The sequence below is a fragment of the Hyla sarda genome, chromosome 3, assembly GCF_029499605.1.
Source record: "Hyla sarda isolate aHylSar1 chromosome 3, aHylSar1.hap1, whole genome shotgun sequence".
Taxonomy (NCBI): Eukaryota; Metazoa; Chordata; class Amphibia; order Anura; family Hylidae; genus Hyla; species Hyla sarda.
Genome location: NC_079191.1, coordinates 426,346,566 through 426,356,169, shown reverse-complemented (window position 1 = coordinate 426,356,169; position 9,604 = coordinate 426,346,566). Strand labels below are relative to the sequence as shown.

At 49.3% G+C, this 9,604-nt stretch overlaps 1 protein-coding gene across 2 annotated transcripts in view; it reads right to left on the bottom strand.

Moving 5' to 3' along the window:
* The window catches only part of TLR5 (toll like receptor 5), a 53,344-nt gene that overhangs the window by 22,887 nt on the left and 20,853 nt on the right, over positions 1 to 9,604 (bottom strand). The window contains exon 1 of one of the 2 annotated variants that reach the window (XM_056568413.1): positions 63 to 135. The exons of the other annotated variant lie outside the window; for it this stretch is intronic. The gene's annotated coding sequence lies outside the window, so the exon portion shown is untranslated. Of the gene's footprint in view, positions 1 to 62; positions 136 to 9,604 lie in introns of those variants that run through there. 2 annotated transcript variants of the gene reach the window in all.

Below are 9,604 nucleotides of genomic sequence, written 5' to 3'. Positions count from 1 at the left end.
GTATTTGAGCCAAAGCCCGAAGTGTATTCATATGGAATAGGACATATAAAGGAAGGACTTACACTTCTCCTCCCTTATGGATCCACTTCTGACTTTGGCTCAAAAACTGCAGTTGCAGAAATCCAAAAACTACCTGAAAAAGAAAACAAGTGGAAACTTAGCCTAAAGGACAGCTCTATTACAAGGCTTCAATAAATAGAGTTTAAAAACTAGAAGATGTACAAATCAGGAAACCTCACTCACCTTCAATGGTTAAATACGATGGAGATTCTGACAGCTTCCACCCAGGTAAACCAATCTGGTATCACATCTTTTATTGACGTATCCGATACACAGCGACGGTTTTATCAAGCTCAATAGAGACCTCGGTTTAGGCTGAAATGTGGCCATGTATAGGATATTGTATGTCAGTGAGGGGTTAATGTCAGTGCAGTGGTCTAGTGCAGGATTAATGGTACCTGTGGTCTAGTGGGTTATTAACCCTCCGGATCACCAGTGATGTCCGCTCTTATATCAGCTCTTCTCCTAACAGTGATCAGAGCAGGGAGTGATAGAGCGGAGTCAGATTGGACAGCTGCTGGGTTCTCAATGAGCCGCACACACATTATGAGCGCAGCTAGAACATTTTAACCCTTAGAGTGTATTCACATGTACTGTATCCTGCACATATTTGATGCACAGGATTTTTTATGCTGCAGATTTCAATGTAAACTAAATGACTGAACACAGCTTCAAATCCACAGACTCAAATCCTGTGTATAAAATCTGCCCAGAAAACTGTATGTGTGAAGGGGTACTCCACTGGAAAACATTATTTTTTTTTTAAATCAACTGGTGCCAGAAAGTTAAACAGATTTGTAAATTAAGATTCAATAAAGAAAAACGTAGGTGCACTCACCGCTCAGCGGAGACTACTGCATGCCGGGGTCCGGTACACGGGGAGCTGGATCTCAGAGAAGGCGTAGGGAGTGTGGCGCTTGGAGGCTACGCCGCTCGGAGGCTACGCTGCATTTCGACAGCGAAACTGCCGCCGTAGCCTCCGAGCGCCACACTCCCTGCGCCTTCGCTGAGATCCAGCTCCCCGTGTACCGGACCCTGGCATGCAGTAGTCTCCGCTGAGCGGTGAGTGCACCTACATTTTTCTTTATTGAATCTTTCTGATACTTCATGTTTCTATGTGTGCACCCCGCAGGATATACGAAAATAGGTACTGGGGTTTGACCGCAACCCAGTCCAGGTGATATATGCCCTCACAGTGCTCTCCCCTTTCTTGTCTTTACATATTAGATTTGTAAATTACTTCTATTTAAAAATCGTAATCCTTCCAGTACTTATCAGCTGCTGTGCGGTGGCCCAGTACGGGAGATGTTACCCGTACACAGGCAGCCTCCTTCAGTGTCCCCAGGGCCCCCTGCACCTGTTTCCCCCCTGTACATATGGTATTAAGTGTATTGTGTTATAAAATGTGTTGTATCTTTAAGAGTTATACCATGTGATTGTTACCCAGGAGGTACCAGTGACCAGGTGATCCCAAGAATGACCTATGTGCTCCCTGCTAGTCTCCCCCATATAACCCCTGGGTGGAGCTTCTCTCTCTTCGGCTGAGGTCCAGTGCAGTTGCCTAGTGTGTGTGTCCAGAGTGTTGGAGACCTCAAAGTCAAGTCCAGCAGCCACCATCAAGTCAAGTAAGATAAAGTCACAGCTTTATGAGTCAAGTCAAGTCCCTGTCATCTGTCAAGTCAGCGTGGTCTGCATTCAATTGTCCAGTCCTACTACAAGTCCCAGCAAGCCCTTAAGGTCTCTGCATCACTGGTCACCTCCTTGGGCCCTGGCTGAACTGTATAGACTTTTCCATCTGTCTACCCTCAGTTAAGCTACCGTTGTCTATAACTTGGTGTCGGAGTCTTTATTGCCCCCCGTGCCTAGTCCAGGATCCAGCGGTATACCTTCGGGTGGTTTTAGTCTAAACCATGCCCTGGTGTCACGAATACAAGGGGTTAATGCCATCTGCCCTCATCACATCCCGCTATCACATATGTTCCAGAGGAAATTCTTTTCTTTTTGAATTTCCTTTCTGCCTGACCACAGTGCTCTCTACTGACACCTCTGTCTACTTTAGGAACTGTCCAGAGTAGGAGCAAATCACCATATCAAATATATGCTGCTCTGCACAATTCTTAAAATGGACAGGGTTGTCAGCAAAGAGCACTGTGGTCAGACAGAAAGGAAATTCGAAAAGAAAAGAACTTCCTCTGTAGTATACAGCAGCTGATAAGTACTGGAAGGGGTAAGATTTTTTAATAGAAGTAATTTACAAATCTGTTTTACTTTCTGGCACCAGTTGATTTAAAAAAAAATGTTTTCCAGGGGAGCACCCTTTAAAGGTTTTCCCCATCCACAGGACAGGAAGTGAGCGTCTGATCAATGGGGGGATCCCGCTGCTGAGACCCTCAGCAATCACAAGATTGGGGTGGGGGCTTGTGAATGCAATGACAGTCAGACATAAGCATTACCACTCAAAGCATCTCTATTGATATGTACTCTCGTATGTTTGTATAATATATATATATATATATATATATATATCATTGATGACCATCATTATAGGCCCTATACTGCTTTTCAGAAGAACAGGTCTATCTAGTTATGCAGTAATGTTTACATTGTGCCCTTTGCTATGATTTTTTTCATCATAAAGTTTGCAACATACCCCGGAGGAAGATGTAATCAAAAAATAAGCTATAGGGGCAGCTCCTGAGGAAAGTGGAATCAAGAAAGAACTTGAGGAAGATGTAATCAAGAACGAAGCTATAGGGGCAGCCCCGTGGAAGGTGGAATCAAGATAGAACTTATAGGGGCAGCCCCCAAGGAAGATGTAATCAAGAAAGTAGCTATATGGGCAGCCCCTGAGGAAGGTGAAATCAAGAAACTACTTATAGGGACATCCCCTGAAGAAGGTGTAAGAAAGAAGTTATAGGGGCAGCCCCCGAGGAAGGGGGTAATCATGAAAGAAGCTATAGGAACATCCCCTGAGGATGATGTAATCGAGAAAGAAGCTATTGAGACAGCCCCAAGAAGGTGAAATTGGGAAAGAAGCTATAGAGGCAGCCCCCCTAGGAAGGTGTAATCATGAAAAAAAGCTATAGTGGCAGCCTCGAGGAAGATGTAATCATGAAAGAAGCTATAGGGGCAGTGCCCGAGGAAGGTGTAATCAAGAAAGAAGTTATTGGGGCAGCCCCCGAGAAGATGTAATTGAGAAAGTAGCTATAGGGGCAGCCCCTTGGGAAGATGTTATCAAGAAAGTAGCTCTAGGGGCAGCCTTTAAGGATGGTGTAATCAACAAAGTAGCTATAGAGGCAGCCCCCGAGGAAGGTGTAGTCAAGAAGAAAGCTATAGAGGCAGCCCCTGAGGAAGGTGTAATCAAGAAAGTAGGTATGGGGGGGGGGGGGCATTGTAGCAGATACACTTAGCCCCTGGAGTCTGAGGAGGGCCCAAAGACTACTTCTATTAAAATAGGACATGCGGTGGGGGCCCTGTTTTAAACTTTGCATTAGGTGGACTAAGAGCTAAGGCTTCTGACTGAAATTAGTTACAATAAATAAACAAAAAATGTTTCATAAGAATTTTTATCTTTAGAAGATCCTTATCTCTAAGGGAAAGGGTAAGACTCATTAGAAATAAATGTCCTGACTGTGCCAAACACGTTTTTTATAGCTCTGATGAACATTTCAGTAACAGAGTTGTTTTTGGAAATTGCACTCTCTAAAGTTGTTCTTTAATAACAGTGGGTAAAATTTACTATTTACTTTAAACCGGAATGTGGCAAATACAATGCCACACAAGCCTTGCACTACATTTAATGTGCGCTTTAGACATTTTTGTGTCAAAAACCGGGCATGGCTAAGTGTGAAAGGTGAGTGGCCCGCATGCAAATTTATTGCAAAATTGTAAATTTGTTGTAAAGTAAGCCAACCAATAGGTGGTCTTAAAGCGTTGCTGTCATAAATAAACTCTGGACACATCGCATGAACAAATCAAAAGTTTAGATCATTCCAGGTCTCAGGGCTGAGACCACAACTGATAGATAAAGCAGCAGTGTGAACCAGTCCCTGGATGGCAACTCAGTCGAACTGATTGTAGGATGCGGCCTCCATAGACATATAATGGAGCCCCTCTCTGGCAATCATTAGGACTGTGACCCCAACAGACCATGATCCATTTGCCCAAAGGACGTGATGCACATGACATCATCCAACACTTGGCATAAGACAGGGCTGGCCTTTGGGGTGTGGGTCCACTGCAGTTGAGCAGGATGGATCAGCCCCCTGTTATGTTATTTTATTATTATTATTATTATTATTTTTATTTATTATTAAATAAAGTTAAATCAATGCTTCTCTCTCCTCTCTCATGTATATATTATTTTTGTTACGTTATTTTTATTATTATCATTGTTATTATTATTTTTTGTGTTGGCCGCTGCTTTGTGCGTTGATCGACACGCCCCCCTTTCTGCGGACTGCTGTGGCCCTGTACTTTTTTTTTATTTTTTAAATGAACTGGTGCCAGAAAGTTAAACAGATTTGTAAATTACTTCTATTAAAAAATCTTAATCCTTTCAGTACTTTTTACCAGCTGTATGCTACAGAGGAAATTCTTTACTTTTTGAATTTCTTTCTTGTCTTGTCCACAGTGCTCTCTGCTGACACCTGATGCCCGTATCAGGAACTGTCCAGAGCAAGAGAAAATCCCCATTGCAAACCTATGCTGCTCTGGACAGTTCCTGACACGGACAGAGGTGTCAGCAGAGAGCACATCATGTGAACACATCAGTTTCAGTGTGTGAAGTTGTCGGGTGTGTCTGCTAAAGCTCCAGACTACCACACAGAGAGAAGCAGCGTTTTTCATCTGCCTTCCCAGGGGTGTGGCAGGCCCCTGGGGAGAGCTTTGGATGGAGCCAAGGGAGTCTCTGGCTTCTACCTCTCTTTCCCAGCTGGCGAGAGGGGGGAAGATAGTATTTACAGCCGGTTCCAAGGTCGGGGTGAGGCATTCCAGCAGGGCCCGCAGAAATGTGGTGCCCACTCCCCCGACCGGATCAGAGGGACGTAAGGCAACAGCAAAGACCAGCGGTCCTTCTGCTACCCCGGAACCCCAGCAATGGGGGGCACGGGGACCAAGGGAGTCATTGGCGACCTATGGCTCAAGGATACAAGCCAAGATGGCGGAGTACGAAGAGCTGGGCAGGAAGCTGAGGAGTCTAAGAGAGGACCTGAGATTTGCCCGCTACCAGGCTGACCAGGGCCCTACAGGTAAGAGGCAGAAGTTCACTGCCCAGGTGCGGGCTCTGAAGAAAGAGGTGGCGGAGGTGGAGGAGGCCAAAAGAAAAATCTCTGAGGGGGCAGGATTCCTAAAAGAAAAACTGATTAATGAGGAGAGATTCAAAGAAAGGAAATATGGTGCAGGCTGCCCTCCGGAGAGCAGTGAGGAGGAGGAAGGAGGGGAGGAAGATGGCGGAGAGTCGGCTGTGGGAAGTGAAATGGATGCCACCCCTAGTGTGTGTGACCCCCAGCCCCCCCAAGATAGCTACCCTGAGCCCACCCAGGTGGCGCTACCCTCCAGTGATGGGGAGACAGAGGAGAGCGGTGAGGAGTAGCTGGCCAGTGGGGGTTTGCAGCAAGCCATTATACAGCAGAAGTCCCCTACCCGTATGGATGATTTTGCCTTTGGTGAAGATCTCGGTAAAGATGATCTGGTAAAGAAAAGGAAGAAGGTTCAGGAGACTGTGACTTATGTGTTTCGTCCTTTCCAGCAGTCTGAGCCAGCTGTAAAGTTGGTTCAGACTGCTGGGCTCCCCAAACTGCCAGTCCCCGTTTCTGTGGTGAAGCGGGGCCAGAAAGGGGGGTACAGCATGGCGTCCAAGATGGCAGAGGACGCTATAGAGCCAGCAAGTCCTATTGGGCTTAAGGTGGGCAGCCCTGGTGCTGCGGGACCACCCCAGGGTGGTGGGGGGCGTGTCCGGGTACCAGGGGCAAGCTATGCTACTGTTTGCTCGGGGAGCGGTTCCCCGGTGTTGCTGGCACTGCAGGGCACTTCCCTGTGAGGGGGGGGGGGTGTGCAGATAAGTGATATGTCTGTGTGCTTGGGGGGCGGTCCCCCAAATGCCATGAACATTACCAGCACTGCAGGGCACTCCTCTGTGAGGGGGGGGGGAGTGTCCAGGCGTTGGGAGCGGAAAACGGTCGGTCTGTGGGTGCTGCGGGGCACTCTCCTATGAGGGGGGAGAGTGTCCGAGCGCAAGTGCCAGCGGCAGAGCCCGTGCAGTCGGGCAAACATGGTGATGGCGTTGTGGGAGGAGCTGGGGTGCACTCGGAGGGGCAGCCCCAGGCTCAGGCAGTAACATCGCCCATGGAGGAGGAGCCATCAGTGTCGGCCCCAGCAACGCGAGTGTAGGATGTGAGGATGTTGGGTGTGGTAGTGTTGTGAATGAGACGAGTGCATGTGGGAGTATTAGTGGAGTGAATGATGGTGGGAGTAGTAGTGGTATGAATACAAAGTCTGGTATGGATGATGAGAATTGTGGTGTGGATGTTGGTGGGTGTAGTGGTGTGAATGATGGTCCTGGGTCTGAGTCTGGGTCTGGTTCGGCTGCCCCCCCGGTAGTGACTGCTCCTAGGAGCTATGCTCATGTCGCTGCCGGGGGGTCCCCCTCTCCATCCGGCCCCGGGGGTCACTTGCAGCAGCGCCTACTGGAGGCTCTACGTAGGGGCGACAGGTCAATCCAGGTAGAGGGAAGGGGTGAGGTCGACCTGTCTTTCTGGATAGAGAGGCACGGTTTGGGGGCATTCCGAGAGCAGAAGGGGAGGTGGTCTGGTCCCTCCCGACACCCGGGCAGGACAATAACTGTAGGAACGTGGTCCGTCTGATTTGGAGGGGCAAGGATGCATGCCCGCCTCGCGCTAAAGTGGTTGAGCTCCTCCTTCAGATGGAATTCAGGGCGAGTGACATCCCTGATTCACCCCGACGGTTTGTCCGAATTTGACATCAGTTTTGTTCGACCGGAGGGTCTCGAACTCTTCTGGTCGAACTACGAAGTGGCGAAGAATGAGCCCGGCTGGCGGGATTTTGCCGTAAAGGCTATTTCCCGTCAGAACTCAGTCAAGTGAAGTTACCGTGGTTGAGGCGGAGTTCTCCGATGACTGTATGATTTTGTTTTCCTTGAATGTTTCAGAGACCCCCTGGATGGGTAAAGGTTATTGGAAGCTGAATTCGTCCCTCCTGGAGGAAGCGAAGATAAGGTCAGGTACCTTTACTGGGCCTTTGTAGTAGTAAGTCAGAGTGGTGGGAGATATTCAAGAAGCGGCGTGGGGGGTTCTTCCGCCAGTTCTCGAGCCTCAGGTCCCTGAACAGGTATCACTTGTATCAGGGTCTGAGGAGGAAACTCGAGCTTCTTGTCTCGACTGGAGGTAGTCGTGATGATATCTCGAGAGTGAAGTCCTTGCTGATGAGGTGTCAGTACGATAGGCACGCATCTTTGGTTTTTGAGAGGGATTACGGGAAGTACCGCTCGCCCGACCCTTACAGGAACTGCAAGATGTCAATGAGTAGTAAAGTAGTCTCAGGACTGGTTGATAGTACGGGATCCCTGAATCGGTCCAGATCAGGGATTCTGGAGGTCGTCAGATCCTTCTACTTGCACCTCTTGGGGGAGGAAGGATCTAGATCAAGACAGGATGTCAGCTTTCCTGGCTGAAACCATTCCTGAGCCAGGGGTAGACCCCTCTCTTGATGTTTTGGCAGAAGATATCAGGGAAGAGGAAGTGAGACTGGCGATCGAGGGGCTCGCCCCCCAAGAAGTCGCCAGGTCCGGATGGCTTAACATCCGAGTGGTATAAGGAGTCTTTAGCTCCCCTCTTGACCAAGGTATTCAATGAGTGTCTCTCCTCGGGCACTCTGCCAAAGTCAATGAGGAGGTCAGCCCTGATTCTTCTCTCAAAAGGTAAAGATCCTAGCCGGATTGAGAATTGGAGGCCCATAGCTCTACTCAATATGAACAGGAAGCTTCTGGCCAAGATACTGTTTAATCGGTTAGTGAAGTTTGCACCCTGGCTCCTTTCGGGGGCTCAGCACTGCTCTGTTCCAGGCCGAAGCACCTTAAGTGCGGTCCTCAGTGTCAGGGAGGCAGTGGAGCGGAGTAGTGCGGGTCTCTGGAAGGGGTACTTACTGTCCTTGGATCAGGCCAAAGCATTTGATCGAGTGAACCACGAGTACCTCTGGTCCGTCCTCCTGAGATATGGCTTACCGTGTACTTTTGTAAATTGGCTTATATGCAGGGGCAGAGAGTTTCCCGCTGGTGAATGGGTGGTCTGCCCGCTCTTTTTAGGTGGAGTCCGGAGTCCGTCAGGGTTGTCCTTTGAGCCCGCTTTTATACGTGTTCGCGATTGATCCCTTCGTCCGGAGGGTAGATTCTGGGCCGTTGGTGGGAGGCGGGATGAGTCTGGCAGAGCTGGATGTCACCCAGAGAGTAGTGGCGTATGCTGATGATGTCACTATTTTCGTCTCTTCGAGGGAGGAGGTCGATGTGGTGATGTCGGAGGTGGACCACGGACCACTACTCGGAGGCATCCAGGTCCAAGATCAACCAGGATAAGTGTGAAAGTCTCTGGCTGGGAGGGGGGTTCCCATGTTTGATCCACCGGACACCCTCCCAGGGCCCCAAGACTCAGCAAAAATTCTGGGCATCACATTCGTACCAGGATGATTATCCCACCAAAAACTGGGACGGTAAGCTCCAGGATGCCACTCGGAGGGTGAACCAGTGGAAGGGTTGGTCTATGACCCTCAGGGAAAGGGTACACCTGATCAAATCATACCTGCTCCCCTTGTTTATCTATCTGGGCAGCGTATGTATCTTGCCAGAGGCTTACTACACTAGGGTTTACAGCCTGTTTTTCCAACTGTTATGGGGGAACAGGTTGAACCTAGTCAAGAGGGAGGTTACGTACCGCACGAGGAGGCTAGGGGGTTTATCTATGGTAAATCTATGGTATGGTATTTATCTATGGTTCTTAACCAACACCTTCTTGAAAGCTAACATTTCGAACGTCTGGAAGGAGAGGGCTCCTCCGTGGGTAATCTCCTGCAGGGTGTGGTTTTGGCCTTTCTTCCAGGAATGGGAGAGAGGAGGGCAAGTGAAGGACCTCCGTACGCCCCTGTCACGATTCGGCTTCCAGGTAGTGGATCCTCTGTGCCAGAGAGGGATTGGCGTGGACCGTGCTAGTGGACCGGTTCTAAGCCACTACTGGTTTTCACCAGAGCCCGCCGCAAAGCGGGATGGTCTTGCTGCGGCGGTAGTGACCAGGTCGTATCCACTAGCAACGGCTCACCTCTCTGGCTGCTGAAGATGGGCGCGGTACAAGGGAGTAGGCAGAAGCAAGGTCAGACGTAGCAGAAGGTCGGGGGCAGGCGGCAAGGTTCGTAGTCAGGATGGGTAGCAGAAGTTCAGGTACACAGGCTTTGGACACACTAAACGCTTTCACTGGCACAAGGCAACAAGATCCGGCAAGGGAGTGCAAGGGAGGAGACTAGATATAGGCAGGGAACAGGT